This window comes from Salmo trutta, chromosome 23 (genome assembly GCF_901001165.1).
Source record: "Salmo trutta chromosome 23, fSalTru1.1, whole genome shotgun sequence".
Lineage (NCBI taxonomy): Eukaryota > Metazoa > Chordata > Actinopteri > Salmoniformes > Salmonidae > Salmo > Salmo trutta.
Genome location: NC_042979.1, coordinates 41,289,792 through 41,306,945, shown reverse-complemented (window position 1 = coordinate 41,306,945; position 17,154 = coordinate 41,289,792). Strand labels below are relative to the sequence as shown.

The window sequence follows — 17,154 nt, the reverse complement described above, 5'->3', positions numbered from 1 at the left end:
TAGGATCTTCATTTGATTACCTAATTTGCTGTGCAGGAAACGCAAACTTGTAATGTATTCAAGGATTCAAAAGGTTTCTAAAGTTTATAATTTCCACTTTAAAATGTCAAACTTGATTTGCCTTAATGTAAAATGTATTAACCTTTACTGCACTGGGTTATATCAGGGTCACATAGAGTGATTCATGGTAGTTTTAAACAAATCCACTTTGAAACAAAAGTATACACCTCGCACTCATGATTATGGGCTTAAAAAAGAAGAAGACACCTGTACCATATCAGATAGAGTTTAAATATATTAAATTTTCAGTTTGCATCCCAATATTACACTTTATATACATCACAGAAGACTGAAATATAACAAAACCATTTGACATAGAAACACCAGAATTTCTGCAGTTGAAAAAAAATAATGTTTATTAATTTCTAAATTATGAAAAATATTAACATTCCACCCATGAGGCCACTAGAGGACGATTTGGTCATTTGACTGCAGGAAAGGGGTAGCTACAAAAGGATTTTAAAGCCTAGAGGCGATTGAGACATGTATTGTGTACGTGTGCCATTCAGAGGGTGAATGGGCAAGACAAAATATTTAAGTGCCCTTGAACGGGGTATGGTAGTAGGTGTCAGGTGCACCGGTTTGAGTCAAGAACTGCAACCCCGCTGGGTTTTTCACTCTCAACAGTTTCCTGTGTCTATCAAGAATGGTCCACAACCCAAAGGACATCCAGCCAACTTGTCCATGCGCCGACGAATTGAGGCTTTTATGAGGACAAGGGGGGAGATCAGTACTCAGTCTTAACAAAATGGAAGTACTTATCTGTACCCAAATAAATCCACTACGTAAACTATGGGTTGTTCACCTAAAAAGCACATAGAGAGGTATGACTTTTAGTGCCCTTCTGCTTCCTTTGCATCCCAGATCTTTATGGATACGACATACAGTGAGGGAAAAAAGTATTTGATCCCCTGCTGATTTTGTACGTTTGCCCACTGAAAAAGAAATGATCAGTCGATAATTGTAATGGTAGGTTTATTTGAACAGTGAGAGACAGAATAACAACAAAAAAATCCAGAAAAACGCATGTCAAAAATTGATTTGCATTTTAATGAGAGAAATAAGTATTTGACCCCTCTGCAAAACATGACTTAGTACTTGGTGGCAAAACCCTTGTTGGCGATCACAGAGGTCAGACGTTTCTTGTAGTTGGCCACCAGGTTTGCACACATCTCAGGAGGGATTTTGTCCCACTCCTCTTTGCAGATCTTCTCCAAGTCATTAAGGTTTCAAGGCTGACTTTTGGCAACTCGAACCTTCAGCTCCCTCCACAGATTTTCTATGGGATTAAGGTCTGGAGACAGGCTAGGCTACTCCAGGACCTTAATGTGCTTCTTCTTGAGCCACTCCTTTGTTGCCTTGGCCATGTGTTTTGGGTCATTGTCATGCTGGAATACCCATCCACGACCCATTTTCAATGCCCTGGCTGAGGGAAGGAGGTTCTCACCCAAGATTTGACGGTACATGGCCCCGTCCATCGTCCCTTTGATGCGGTGAAGTTGTCCTGTCCCCTTAGCAGAAAAACACCCCCAAAGCATAATGTTTCCACCTCCATGTTTGACAGTGGGGATGGTGTTCTTGGGGTCCTAGGCAGCATTCCTCCTCCTCCTCCAAACACGGCGAGTTGAGTTGATGCCAAAGAGCTCCATTTTGGTCTCATCTGACCACAACACTTTCACCCAGTTGTCCTCTGAATCATTCAGGTGTTTATTGGCAAACTTCAGACGGGCATGTATATGTGCTTTCTTGAGCAGGAGGATCTTGCGGGCGCTGCAGGATTTCAGTCCTTCACGGCGTAGTGTTTTACCAATTGTTTTCTTGGTGACTATGGTCCCAGCTGCCTTGAGATCATTGACAAGATCCTCCCGTGTAGTTCTGGGCTGATTCCTCACCGTTCTCATGATCATTGCAACTCCACAAGGTGAGATCTTGCATGGAGCCCCAGGCCGAGGGAGATTGACAGTTCTTTTGTGTTTCTTCCATTTGCGAATAATCGCACCAACTGTTGTCACCTTCTCACCAAGCTGCTTGGCAATGGTCTTGTAGCCCATTCCAGCCTTGTGTAGGTCTACAATCTTGTCCCTGACATCCTTGGAAAGCTCTTTGGTCTTGGCCATGGTGGAGAGTTTGGAATCTGATTGATTGATTGCTTCTGTGGACAGGTGTCAGTTATACAGGTAACAAACTGAGATTAGGAGCACTCCATTTAAGAGTGTGCTCCTAATCTCAGCTCGTTACCTGTATAAAAGACACCTGGGAGCCAGAAATCTTTCTGATTGAGAGGGGGTCAAATACTTATTTCCCTCATTAAAATGCAAATCAATTTATAACATTTTTGACATGCGTTTTTCTGGATTTTTTGGTTGTTATTCTGTCTCTCACTGTTCAAATAAACCTACCACTAAAATTATAGACTGATCATTTCTTTGTCAGTGAGCAAACGTACAAAATCAGCAGGGAATCAAGTACTTTTCCCCCTCACTGTACAACAGTTCAGAGCAAGGCTAAAGTAGGAGATGGATCTACAAAGGAAACTGCGTAAAAGAGTGCTGCAATGACACCTGCTGTATAGTTTCCACTCTGCATGAAAAGCAGTGTGCACTCCCTCACAATTCTTTTTTGCCATAGATGTTTGCTTGTGGGCTTGTGTTGAATGGTATTTGCCCGTTCGTTTGCATTTAAGCTAGAATCCTTAGTTGCTTCAAAAAAAATGTTGACTTTTGAAAATATATTTGTTTGTTTTACTCCAATGTTTGCAAATAATGTAAATGTAAATAAACACTGTATAGCCTCAAAACATGGATAAAACTATCATTGTTATGTCATGTATGGTCAGTCCTTGTATCCATTGAGTTGTCTGAATTTGAAAATGTTTACTCAGCTTTTTACCAAAACAGAGGCTGGTGTCCGATTTGTTATTGTTTCAATTATGGACTCTAGCTTTAACATTTTACTTGAATGTATATGTACAGTATTTTGGATCAGGAATTAACAGTATACATTTCTCTTTGAAATATTGCAATATATTAGTACAAATGATGAGTCTAAAGCATATAAGCTTTGGAGAGAAATTAATTATAAAAATGTTTCATATACTGTCAAGATCCTGACTAAATAACAGCTATCTACGTCTTATAAAGAAGTGTTAGAAAAACAAAACATAGTATAGCCTTTATAATAAGATATTCTAAAGGCTCATTCTTGCTGAGAGCAATAACAAAACCGTTTAGCCTTGGACTTGGTGGTGTTGATCCTAAAGCTGGCATCATATTTCTCCTCAGACGTGAAATGTGCCCATGGATAGTTCAATGTTTATTTTGAAGGTGTTTTCTAAAACGATATAGAGACGATGACAGTGGGGAAAGATAGGTTGAAGGGTAGTAGGCCGGATTCGAAAGTATGTGTCAGAGGCTGTGGTATTACCACTAGACCGGCAAGGTCACTGGATAGTTCACTGTTAATGGCTGTCTGTTTAGTTGAGGACTGACCTACGATGGTGTTGTCAACAGTCAGCCTTGGACTGAAAAACGTCTTAAGAGTAAACAACACACAGTAGGGACAGGTCTGTTTCCATGGAAACAATGTTACTTAAATTTATCACAACAAATCTATTTCTAACCATGTCGACCGCCCTACTTCTTGGACTCTTCCAGAAAGCAACCACTGTCCATTGCACAGACAGTTTGACAATAGAGAGAGAGAGAGACAAACAATGAAGTAGATACATTCTTGCCATTTCAAGTACAAGGACATTGCAGATTCTTATCATTTCTCACTTCTTTACATGCACTCAGTCTGGGTAGTCTGGGTAGCCATTTGATTAACTGTTCAGCAGTCTTATGGCTTGGGGGTAGAAGCTGTTTAGGAGCCTCTTGGACCTAGACTTGGCGCTCCGGTACCGCTTGCCATATGCAGCAGCAGAGATAACAGTCTATGACTAGGGTGGCTGGAGTCTTAGACAATTTTTAGGGCCTTCCTCTGACACCGCCTGGTATAGAGGTCCTGGATGGCAGGAAGCTTGGCCCCAGTGATGTACTGGGCCGTTCGCACTACCCTCTGTAGTGCCTTGCAGTCGGAGGCCGAGCAGTTGCCATACCAGGCAGTGATGCAACCCATCAGGATGCTCTCGATGGTGCAGCTGTAGAACCTTTTGAGGTTCTGAGGACCCATGCCAAATCTTTTCAGTCTCCTGAGGGAGAATAGGTTTTGTCGTGCCCTCTTCACGACTGTCCTGGTGTGCTTGGACCATGTTAGTTTGTTGGTGATGTGGACACCAAGGAACTTTAAGCTCTCAACCTGCTCCAATACAGCCCTGTCGATGAGAATGGGAGCGTGCCCGGTCCTCCTTTTCCTGTAGTCCACAATCATCTCCTTTGTCTTGACCACGTTGAGGGAGAGGTTGTTGTCCTTGCACCACATGGTCAGGTCTCTGACCTCCTCCCTATAGGCTGTCTCATCGTTGTCGTTGATCAGGCCTACCACTGTTGTGTCATCGGCAAACTTAATGATGGCGTTGGAGTCGTGCCCGGTCGTGCAGTCATGAGTGAACAGGGAGTACAGGAGGGAGCTGAGCATGCACCCCTGATGGGCCCCTGTGTTGAGGATCAGCATGGGGGATGTGTTGTTACCAACCCTTACCACCTGGGGGCGGCCCGTCAGGAAGTCCAGGATCCAGTTGCAGAGGGAGGTGTTTAGTCCCAGAGTCCTTAGCTTAGTGATGAGCTTTGAGGGCACTATGGTGTTGAACACTGAGCAGTAGTCAATGAACAGCATTTTCACATAGTTGTTCCTTTTGCCCAGGTGTGAAAGGGCAGTGTGGAGTGCAACAGAGATTGCATCATCTGTGGATCTGTTGGTGCGGTATGCATATTGGAGTGAGTCTACGGTTTCTGGAATGATGGTGTTATGTGAGTCATGACCAGCCTTTCAAAGCATTTCATGGCTACATACATGAGTGCTATGGGTCGGTAGTCATTTAAGCAGGCTACCTTAGTGTTGTTGGGCACAGGGACTATGGTGGTCTGCTTGAAACATGTTGGTATTACAGACTCAGACAGGGAGAGGTTGAAAATGTCAGTGAAGACACTTGCCAGTTGGTCAGCGCATGCTCGGAGTTCACATCCTGGTAATCCGTCTGCAGCCTTGTGAATGTTGACCTGTTTGATGGTCTTATTCACATCGGCTGCAGAGAGCGTGATCATACAGTCATCTGGAAGAGCTGATGCTCTCATTCATGTTTCAGTGTTACTTGCCTCGAAGTGAGCATAGAAGTTATTTAGCTTGTCTGGTAGGCTCATGTCACTGGGCAGCTCTCGGCTGTGCTTCCCTTTGTTGTTTGTAACAGTTTGCAAGCCCTGCCACATCCGACGAGCGTCGGAGCCGGCGTAGTATGATTCGATCTTAGTCCTGTATTGGCGCTTTGCCTGTTTGATGGTTCATCGGAGGGCATTAGCAGGATTTCTTATAAGCTACCGGGTTTAGAGTCACGCTCCTTGAAAGCGGCAGCTCTAGCCTTTAGCTCATTGCGAAAGTTGCCTGTAATCCATGGCTTCTGGTTGGGGTATGCACGTACATCTGCCTCCACGTGTAGAAGTAGATGACGAGTCACACAGTGCTACCAAACAAAGATCTACAGACACCTGAGAGGCATTTGTCACTCAATACAAAAAGTGGATTTAATTTTTTTCTGAATAGTCTTTGGTTTTTAGAGAACCACCTGCAACTGCACGTTCATGTTTATGAGACAAGTTTCTTCTGAAATGAGAAGGAAGAAAGTATCTCCAAATAAAGGTTAGTCGAAAATATCCTGATTACACCTAAACAGCAACCTATGCACGACCTCAGGTGAGCTTAAGCTCTGCAGCTGAGGTTCGTGTTTACATGGCTAGTGCCATCAGGTGCCTTTTTGCATATATAGCTGGAGATGAGAATCTGTACTGTAGCTAGAGAGTCTCTTTTCAGACTACTGAGCCAAACAAAGCTCTACTGTACTTGTGTAACGCTCGTCGTCGGGTGATAAGGAAGCGGACCAAAACGCAGCTGGGAGCGAACACATGTTTATTTAGACACAAATAAACACGTTACCAAAACAGACAAAGAATAGACGAAACGTTAACTTGCTCAAACAAAAGAGACAACAACCCACAAACATCGTGGGGGAAAAGGAACTTAAATGTGATTCCCAATCAGACTTCACAAGCGACAGCTGTCTGATTGGGAAATCACCCCCGAGCCCAACATAGAAATAAAACACAAAGGCTATAACCAAAACATAGAAAATAAACCATAGAAATGCCACACCCTGACCAAAATAGCAGAGTTCACCTGGTCAGGGCGTGACAACTTGCCTGGTTACACATCTGCCATAGTACTGGAACTGTGCAGGAAAGAAAAATGTGAAAAGAACATCCAAGCCAACATGATACAGTTCTGGTCAGCACGATAGTGTGAAAAGAGTGGTTATGGTACTATGAGATTAGGAATTTAGTCAGGAGTCAGTCAGGACACTGGGTTTAACATCCCTACTATTGTGATAAGTCCCATTGGGTCTGTGTCTGAGCTGGGGTATAACCTCAGTCCCACAACACAGGACTGTCTGACAGACAGTCAATCTCCAGCCCAGCAGATCCTAGAGGCTATAACAGAGCCATCCTGATTAACTTTGTTTTATTTGGTAATAATACACACATGACTAAAAAACACTGCACTGACAAAGAACAGTAAACAAATCTGTGAACGGGAGCATGTGTGACAGAGTAGGGAGGAAACCTGCTGCCCATACTGCAGGAAACTATTGGGATGCATCTGAAATAGCACCGTATTGTCATGATCGTCAAAAGGAGTGGACCAAAGCGCAGCGTGGTGAGTGTTCATCTTTGTATTTAATTATAAATCAGAACACTGCAAACAAAAGAATAAACAATGACAACGACTGTAACGTCTTGCAGGCTTAACAAGCAGTACAAAATAAGATCTCACAACTACAGGTGGGGGGGAAAGGCTGCCTAAGTATGATTCCTAATCAGAGACAACTATAGACAGCTGCCTCTGATTAGGAACCATACTCGGCTCAAAACAAAGAAATAGACATCATAGAATGCCCACCCCACACCCTGACCTAACCACATAGAGAAACAAACCCTCTCTCTCAGGTCAGGGCGTGACACCTATTCCCTATATAGTGCACTACTTTTAGCCATCACCAGAGCCATATATTAGACCAACTTTTAGAATGTTTAACATTGTTCTAATTCCAGACATTCAGTTACATAGCATTGTTTAAATATTTCCTATGTCATGTTAACGGGGAGCTAACATGGCTGCCATAGAATGTTGAAGTGTCATGTAAATGCATCATAATGCGGAAACCTTAATGTCCCTACTCTCTAAATACGTGGCTCTGGCCATTACAAACTAGTACACTAGGGGCTAGATTCAATCCAGACCGCAAAAGAACCGCGATACAGCGTGATTTACATTTAAAAGAAAGGTTCCAACGTTCGCGGAGACTGCATTCAAGGTAAACGCTGCATATCAAATCAAATTGTATTAGTCACATGCGTCGAATACAACAGGTGTAGACCTTACAGTGAAATGCTTACTTACAGGTTCTAACCGACAGTGCAGTTTAAAAAAAAATATGGATAAGAAAAAGAGATAAAAGTAACAAGTAATTAAAGAGGAGCAGTAAAAAATAACAATGTACAGGGGGGTGCGGTACATAGTTAATGTGCGGGGGCACCGGTTAGTTGAGGTAGTATGTACATGTAGGCAGAGTTAATTAAAGTGACTTATGCATAGATGACAACAGAGAGTGGCAGTGGTGTGGAGGGGGGGGGGGGGGGGGGGGGGGGGGGGCAATGTGAATAGTCTGGGTAGCCATTTGACTAGATGTTCTGGAGTCTTATGGCTTGGGGGTAGAAGCTGTTTAGAAGCCTCTTGGAACTAGACTTGGTGCTCCAGTACCGTTTGCCATGTGGTAGCAGAGAGAATAGTCTATGACTAGGGTGGCTGGAGTCTTTGACAATTTTTAGGGCCTTCCTCTGACACCGCCTGGTAAAAAGGTCCTGGATGGCAGGAAGCTTGGCCCCAGTGATGTACTGGGCCGTTCGCACTACCCTCTGTAGTGCCTTGCAGTCGGAGGCCGAGCAGTTGCCATACCAGGCAGTGATGCATCCAGTCAGGATGCTCTCGATGGTGCAGCTGTAGAACCTTTTGAGGATCTGAGGACCCATGCCAAATCTTTTCAGTCTCCTGAGGGGGAATGGGTTTTGTCGTGCCCGCTTCACAACTGTCATGGTGTGCTTGGACCATGCTAGTTTGTTGGTGATGTGGACACCAAGGAACTTGAAGCTCTCAACCTGCTCCACTGCAGCCCTGTCGATGAGAATGGGGGCGTGCTCGGTCCTCCTTTTCCTGTAGTCCACAATCATCTCCTTTGTCTTGATCACGTTGAGGGAGAGGTTGTTGTCCTGGCACCACACGGCCAGGTCTCTGACCTCCTCCCTATAGGCTGTCTCGTTGTTGTCGGTGATCAGGCCTACCACTGTTGTGTCATCGGCAAATTTAATGATGGTGTTGGAGTCGTGCCCGGCCGTGCAGTCATGAGTGAACTGAGAGTACAGGAGGGGGCTGAGCACGCACCCCTGAGGGGCCCCTGTGTTGAGGATCAGTGTGGCGGGTGTGTTGTTACCTACCCTTACCACCTGGGGGTGGACCGTCAGGAAGTCCAGGATCCAGTTGCAAAGGGAGGTGTTTAGTCCCAGGGTCCTTAGCTTAGTGATGAGCTTTGAGGGCACTATGGTGTTGAACGCTGAGCTGTAGTCAATGAATAGCATTCTCATATAGGTGTTCCTTTTGTCCAGGTGGGAAAGGACAGTGTGGAGTGCAACAGGGACTGCGTTATCTGTGGATCTGTTGGGGCGGTATGCAAATTGGATTGGGTCTAGGGTTTCTGAGATGATGGTGTTGATGTGAGCCATGACCAGACTTTCAAATCACTTCATGGCTACAGACGTGAGTGCTACAGGTCGGTAGTCATTTAGGCAGGTTACCTTAGTGGTGTTGGGCACAGGCACTATGGTGGTCTGCTTGAAACATGTTGGTATTACAGACTCGGACAGGGAGAGGTTGAAAATGTCAGTGAAGACACTTGCTAGTTGGTCGGCGCATGCTCACAGTACATGTCCTGGTAATCCGTCTGGCCCTGCTGCCTTGTGAATGTTGACCTGTCTAATGGTCTTAGTCACATTGGCTGCGGAGAGCGTGATCACACAGTCGTCCGGAAGAGCTGGTGCTCTCACGCATGGTTCAGTGTTGCTTGCTTCAAAGCGAGCATTGAAGGCATTTAGCATAGAAGGCAGGTAGGCTCTGGGCAGCCTTCCTGTCTTCCGGTAGTCTTCCGGTACAGCTGGTGCTCCCATGCATGTTTCAGTGTTATTTGCCTCGAAGTGAGCATAGAAGTAGTTTAGCTGGTCCGGTAGGCTCGTTTCAATGGGCTGCTTTCGGCTGTGTTTCCCTTTGTAATGGTTTGCAGGCCTTGCCAAGTCCGATGAGCGTCGAGACAATGCAGTATGATTCGATCTTAGTTCTGTATTGATGCTTTGCCTGTTTGATGGTTCGTCGGAGGGCATAGCAGGATTTCTTATAAGCTTCAAGCTTCCAGGCTTCCCGCTCCTTGAAAGCGGCAGCTCTAGCCTTTAGCTCAGTGCGGATGCTGCCTGTAATCCATGGCTTCTGGTTTGGGTATGTACGTATGGTCACTGTGGGGATGGCGTCATTGATGCACTTATTGATGAAGCCAATGATAGATGTAGTGTACTCCTGAATACCATTGGAGGAATCCTGGAACATATTCCAGTCTGTGCTAGCAAAACAGTCCTGTAGCTTAGCATCTCCTTCATCTGACCACTTTTTTATCGATCTAGTCACTGGTGCTTCTTGCTTAATTTTTGCTTGTAAGCAGGAATCAGGAGGATAGAATTATGGTCAGATATGCCAAATGGAGGGCAAGGGAGAGCTTGGTATGCATCTGTGTGTGTGGAGTATAGGTGGTCCAGAGTTCTTTTCCCTCTGGTTGCACATTTAACATGTTGATAGAAATTAGGTAAAACTAATTTAAGTTTCCCTGCATTAAAGTCCCCGGCTACTAGGAGCGCCACCTCTGGGTGAGCGTTTTCTTGTTTGCTTATGGCGGAATACAGCTAATTTAATGCTATCTTAGTGCCAGCCTCTGACTGTGGTGGTACCTACCGAGAGAGATGAAAACTCTCTCGGTAGGTAGTGTGGTCTGCAGCTTATCATGCAATAGCTCGAGACTTCCTTAGATATAGTGCAACAGCTGTCCTACGAGACGCCGCTGTTCTATCCTGCCGGTACATCGTATAACCAGCCAGCTGTATGTTGATATTGTCGTCGTACAGCCATGACTCCGTGAAGCATAAGATGTTACAGTTTTTAATGTCCCATTGGGAGTTTAATCTTCCCAATAACTCGTCCATTTTATTGTCCAAAGATTGCATGTTTGCGAGCAGAATTGAGGGGAGTGGGGGTTTATTCGATCGCCTCCTACTCCTCAGAAGGCAGCCCGCCCTCTGGCCTCTCTTTCGCCGCCTCCTCTTCACGCAGATCACTGGGGTCGGGGCCTGTTCCCGAGGGAGTCGTATATCCTCCGCCTCGGGCTCGTCAGATTTGTGAAAAAGGATTACGCTAGTCTGTGGTGAGTAATTGCAGTCCTGATGTCTAGAAGTTCTTTTCGGTCTTAAGAGAAGGTAGTGGCAACATTAAGTACAAAAATAGTTAAAAAACAAGTTACAAACAACACAGATAAACAAACTAAAAAACACAATTGGTTGGGGGCACGTAAAACGTCTGCCTATTGCTCTGGCGCCATTTTACATATATGTCGGCTCAATTGGAAATCACCTTTAAAATGTCAAGCTCGCTATAATGCGGATCTTCCACATAGGATCACCACACATTCGCACTATTCAAATATCCTATTTCAACTTTCCTCTGCTTTGGAATACCACCCCCAGAATATAACGCGCACAGCATCCTAGACTCTTTATTGACCACCGAGGCAGGACTCTGTGCAAACTCTATTACTTTTAGGCAGAGCATCCATCAAAACAAACTAAAGAGGGCAATCAATGTTCATACTGTATTCTTCCTCCCACAGAGTAAAAAAGTAGGACAAAGGTGCATCTGTTTCCATAGAAACCAGGACCAGATAGCCATTATTACCTAAAAATGTGACCATCCTATCTTGTAACTTTGTCTAGGTGAAATGCATTGGCAATACAATTGCATTGTAGAAAAAAGATTTGAGTTGGATTTCCTCACTTTTTGTATTTGTGATTATCTACCATCATCACTGTGACACTTCCAATACATATCTTTTTTTGCTTTACTTGGGTTAGTAGAACATATATTTTGCATTGTTTAGCTGGCATTCATGATGTTGCAAAATACAAAATAAGTATCAAGATTAATAAATAGTTAACAATGAACGTCAGTTTTTTATTCTGGCATTTTTGGGCTAGTATGTTTCTGAACTTCCATTAGCAGGTAGACACTCATTTAAACTAGATGATAATTGAAAGCGAACTCTTATACCTGAAGATGTGACCCAGTGATGGACCCCTTCTGATCCTAATCTTAGCTGACAGCTTGGAATTGGATTGGGGCTGCAGCCTCCGCTATCCTGTTGGTTCTCTCTCTGTGAGACTGTGTATGGTCTGTATATTTCATTGTGTTTTATATGCTTTAGAACCTCTGTGTCACCAGCTCTATCAGCTAGTGACCAAGCCAGGCCCGTTAGTAGTCATTTCCCGTAGTCAAATTACCTAGTGGCCTCATGGGTGGAATGTTATTCATGTTTTTCATAATTTCATAATTAATACACATTATAAAAATAAATAAAAAACAATCAAAAATCTGGTGTTTCCATGTAAAACTTTAAAAATATATATTTTTCAGTCTTCTGTGATGTATACGTTTAATATTGGGATGTAAACTCAAAATGGAACACATTTCAACTCTATATCTGACATTGTACAGGTGTATTTTTGTTTTAGGCGCGTAATCATGTGTGTGAGGTGTATACTTTTCAGTGATGTAAAGTACTTAAATAAAAATACTTTAAAGTACTACTTAAGTCGTTTTTTTAGGTATCTGTACTTTACTTTTACTTTACTTCATATTTGACAACTTTTACTTCACTACATTCTTAAAGAAAATTTTCCATGACACCCAAAAGTACTTGCTACATCTTGAATACTCAGACAGGACAGCAATATGGTCCAATTCACACACGTATCAATATAATGTGTTGTCATCCCTATTGCCTCTGATCTGGCGGACTCACTAAATACAAATACCGCATTTGTAAATTATGTCTGAGTATTGGAGTATGCCTCTGTCTGTCCATAAATAAAAAAAATTGTGCCGTCTGGTTTGCATAATATATAAGGAATTTGATCTATGTCATTTCCTTTTACTTTAGTATGATAATTGAGTACTTTCCCACCACTGATACTTAAGTACACTTAAAACAAGATACTTTTAAACTTTTACTCAAGTAGTATTTTACTTGGTGACTTTCACTTTTACTTGAGTCATTTTCTATTAAAGTATCTTTACTTTTACTCAAGTATGACAATTGAGTACTTTTTTCCACCACTGATACTTTTGTTTCAAAGTAGATTTGTTTAAGACTACCAAGAAACCCTGTGTGACCCTGATTCAACCCACTGCAATAAAAGGTTGGAGCTCTCAAGGGCATGGGACTGTGGCAGCAACAACAGCGTCAGCACAACTCCCCCTCGTATTGCCCTCTGAGAATACAAGTAAATCTGTTGCTGTAGTAGCTAGCTAAGTCCTGGTACGACCTCTGTGTGTGCACACTGAACTGTAGTGTGCTGGAAACCCCATTAAGTGGCTTTGTCACCAGATATTGGTCATGACCTTTAGCTAGGTCACATCCTATAGCTGGCTATACTTCCATTCATCTTTCCTTGATTCCTTGCAGCGTCCTCTCCTTCTCAAACCATATGGGAGGAGAAAATCCTTGGAACTTGTCTTCCAATGCATTTTGAGAAGGAGGTGAGGAGGGAATCAACAAAAGATGAATTGGGAGGGAACAAGCCACTGTGTTGTGATAAATGCACCTCCCTCTCAGTGAAGTAGTAGCCTCGCACTGGGCACAGACATTCAGCTCAACGTCTAGTTTTGATTTACATTGGGTTGCGTAATGTGAATTCATCCTACAATCAACCAAAACAATTCCTAATGTCATTAGATTTAAGTTAAAAGTTGTGTGAAAAAAGACAAAATCCCCTTAGGTTGATGGCTTTTTGCCAATCCAATCAGATTTCCACATTGATTCAACGTCACCAAATTTGGGGTGTTGAAATCATGTGGAAACAACATTGATTCAAACAGTTTTTGCCCGGTGGGCTCTCCCTCCCACCCCCTGCCTCCTTCCGTCACTCACAGAAGTAGTAGCTTCTCTCTCCCTCACTCAGAGAAGTAGTAGCTTCTCTCTCCCTCACTCAGAGAAGTAGTAGCTTCTCTCTCCCTCACTCAGAGAAGTAGTAGCTTCTCTCTCCCTCACTCAGAGAAGTAGTAGCTTTTCTCTCCCTCACTCAGAGAAGTAGTAGCTTCTCTCTCCCTCACTCAGAGAAGTAGTAGCTTCTCTCTCCCTCACTCAGAGAAGTAGTAGCTTCTCTCTCCCTCACTCAGAGAAGTAGTAGCTTCTCTCTCCCTCACTCAGAGAAGTAGTAGCTTCTCTCTCACTCAGTGTATGGACATTTAGACAAGCCAGATTCACCATGAGAAACAATGTCTCATGTTGCATATGATTTACGATGAGAAACAACATCTCATGTTGCATATGATTCACCATGAGAAACGTGTCATGTTGCATATGATTCACCATGAGAAACAACGTCTCATGTTGCATGACTGCTTTTCCTCTTTTTCTACTTCTGCTTGCTGACAAATTGCACTCCATAGCTATATCTAAATATTATACCATCTTCAAATAACAGTTGTATATCTATCTATGCAAATGTTAAGGACTATAATCCAATAAAAGATGAATTATACTCGTACATTATTGGACATTAATCCCCTTTATAGAAGTTGACAGCATCGGAATGAATAACGAGCTGTATGTCCTATCAAATGAAATTGCCAGACCACAAAAACTCTTCCAACAGAACAATATTTGAGTTTGCAACACAGATTAAATCAATCTATTGTTCAATCAAATATAGCTCTATTTTACCTAATCAGGAGGCTAGACTCAATCTAAATATGCTTTAGAAGCCAAAAAAACAATATCCATTCATTGGCAATTATCCCCTAGCCTTCTCTGCCTGGGAGTAAATAAGAACTAGAGAGCTGTAGGAAAGCTCCAGAAGTAAATAAGACCTAGAGAGCTGTAGGAAAGCTCCAGAAGTAAATAAGACCTAGAGAGCTGTAGGAAAGCTCCAGAAGTAAATAAGACCTAGAGAGCTGTAGGAAAGCTCCAGAAGTAAATAAGACCTAGAGAGCTGTAGGAAAGCTCCAGAAGTAAATAAGACCTAGAGAGCTGTAGGAAAGCTCCAGAAGTAAATTAGGATTAGAGAGCTGCAGGAAAGCTCCAGAAGTAAATTAGAATTAGAGAGCTGCAGGAAAGCTCCAGAAGTAAATTAGAATTAGAGAGCTGCAGGAAAGCTCCAGAAGCTCATCCCAGGAGTTAATAGGTCTGTGTCTGCCCATGATGGGCTTTTTTGTATGCTCTGGCAGGTACCGTCCTGGAGAGTGCCTGGGGGAAAGGCTTAGAGAGCTACCCAGCTGAGGACACACTAGTTTGGCAGGAGGAGCGGCAGGGACTCAACTCTGGATGGAGGCGGTTATGTGGAGGTGGTGGTGGCATTGGCAATCAACGTCCATCACTACATTTAGCCATGCAATGCACCTGTGGAGTTTGTGAGAGAGTGGATGGTGTGAGAAAGGTTGCTGTATTCAGGGCAAATTATAATGTAGCCTGTCAAAAATAAAGATGACTGGCAGGCAAAACTAACACTAAGCATACATCTATTGGTTCAAAGTACCAAATCCTATAGACAGATAAGCCAAATAATGCCAAACCCTATTGTGCTTGTCATTCAGTTATAAACTAAAATGTAATGTTTTATGATGTGATGGTAATCTCCAAGTGTTTTCGGAAAACGGGTTAAAATCCAAGTAGAAAACGGATTAAAATCAAAGTATTGTTGAATAAGTATACAGCCAATACCAGTTTATGGTTCCTGAAAAAAGAGAGAAAGGTATTTCTGTTGATATAATTTTTTTTTCAAGAAAAACACTTTTTTCTAATAAGAAATTCCAAAAGCGCCCGTAGCGGCAAAGCCACATGGCCACGGGCTATGAACTGAAGGAAAAAGGCAGGCCAACATGCACTGAGTGAACAGAACATTAAGAACATCTTCCTAATATTGAGTTACACCCCCTTTTGCCCTCAGAACAGCCTCAATTCGTTGAGCCATGGACTCTACAAGGTGTCTAAAGCGTTCCACAGGGATGCTCGCCCATGTTGACTGGATGTCCTTTGGGTGGTGGACCATTCTTGATGCACACGGAAAACTGTTGAGCATGAAAAACCCAGCAGCGTTGCAGTTCTTGACACACTCACACCTACTACCATACCCCGTTCACTTAAATATTTTGTCTTGACCATTCACTGAATGACACACATACACAATCCATGTCTCAATTGTCTCAAGGCTTAAAAATCCTTCTTTAACCCATATCATCTCCTTCATCTACACTGATTGAAGTGGATTTAACAAGTGACTTCAAAAAGGGATCATAGCTTTCACCTGGATTCACTTGGTCAGTCTATGTCATGGAAAGAGCCTAATGGTTTGTGTAGTCAGTGTAAATCAAGTAGAATATAAAATCAGGACAGGCCGGAATCCAAACGACAAGCCTGAAATGTTCTCTATTCAGTTCATAGAAATTCAGCCCAACGTATGGGACAAGTTGAACTACCCTAGCCGACATGTGAGGGAAAGGTTGACAAAGCACTTTCAGGTATCCTTTTTGTTTGTCTTAATTTGAAGCATTGTTGGAGATAATTACATAAAACACATCCTAGACCAGTGTAGACTCCTGCTCAGGGGCAACTCAGACAAAAAACACATCCTAGACCAGTGTAGACCCCTGCTCAGGGGCAACTCAGACAAAAAACACATCCTAGACCAGTGTAGGCTACTGCTCAGGGGCAACTCAGACATAAAACATATCCTAGACCAGTGTAGACTCCTGCTACTGCTCAGGGGCAACTCAGACATAAAACATATCCTAGACCAGTGTAGGCTACTGCTCAGGGGCAACTCAGACATAAAACATATCCTAGACCAGTGTAGGCTACTGCTCAGGGGCAACTCAGACATAAAACATATCCTAGACCAGTGTAGGCTACTGCTCAGGGGCAACTCAGACATAAAACATATCCTAGACCAGTGTAGGCTACTGCTCAGGGGCAACTCAGACATAAAACATATCCTAGACCAGTGTAGACTACTGCTCAGGGGCAACTCAGACATAAAACATATCCTAGACCAGTGTAGACTACTGCTCAGGGGCAACTCAGACATAAAACATATCCTAGACCAGTGTAGGCTACTGCTCAGGGGCAACTCAGACATAAAACATATCCTAGACCAGTGTAGGCTACTGCTCAGGGGCAACTCAGACATAAAACATATCCTAGACCAGTGTAGACTACTGCTCAGGGGCAACTCAGACATAAAACATATCCTAGACCAGTGTAGGCTACTGCTCAGGGGCAACTCAGACATAAAACATATCCTAGACCAGTGTAGACTACTACTCAGGGGCAACTCAGACATAAAACATATCCTAGACCAGTGTAGACTACTGCTCAGGGGCAACTCAGACATAAAACATATCCTAGACCAGTGTAGGCTACTGCTCAGGGGCAACTCAGACATAAAACATATCCTAGACCAGTGTAGACTACTGCTCAGGGGCAACTCAGACATAAAACATATCCTAGACCAGTGTAGACTACTGCTCAGG

At 43.3% G+C, this 17,154-nt stretch overlaps 1 pseudogene; it reads left to right on the top strand.

Moving 5' to 3' along the window:
- Positions 1-17,154, top strand: part of LOC115160068 (cAMP-specific 3',5'-cyclic phosphodiesterase 4D-like) — a 359,418-nt pseudogene that overhangs the window by 21,695 nt on the left and 320,569 nt on the right.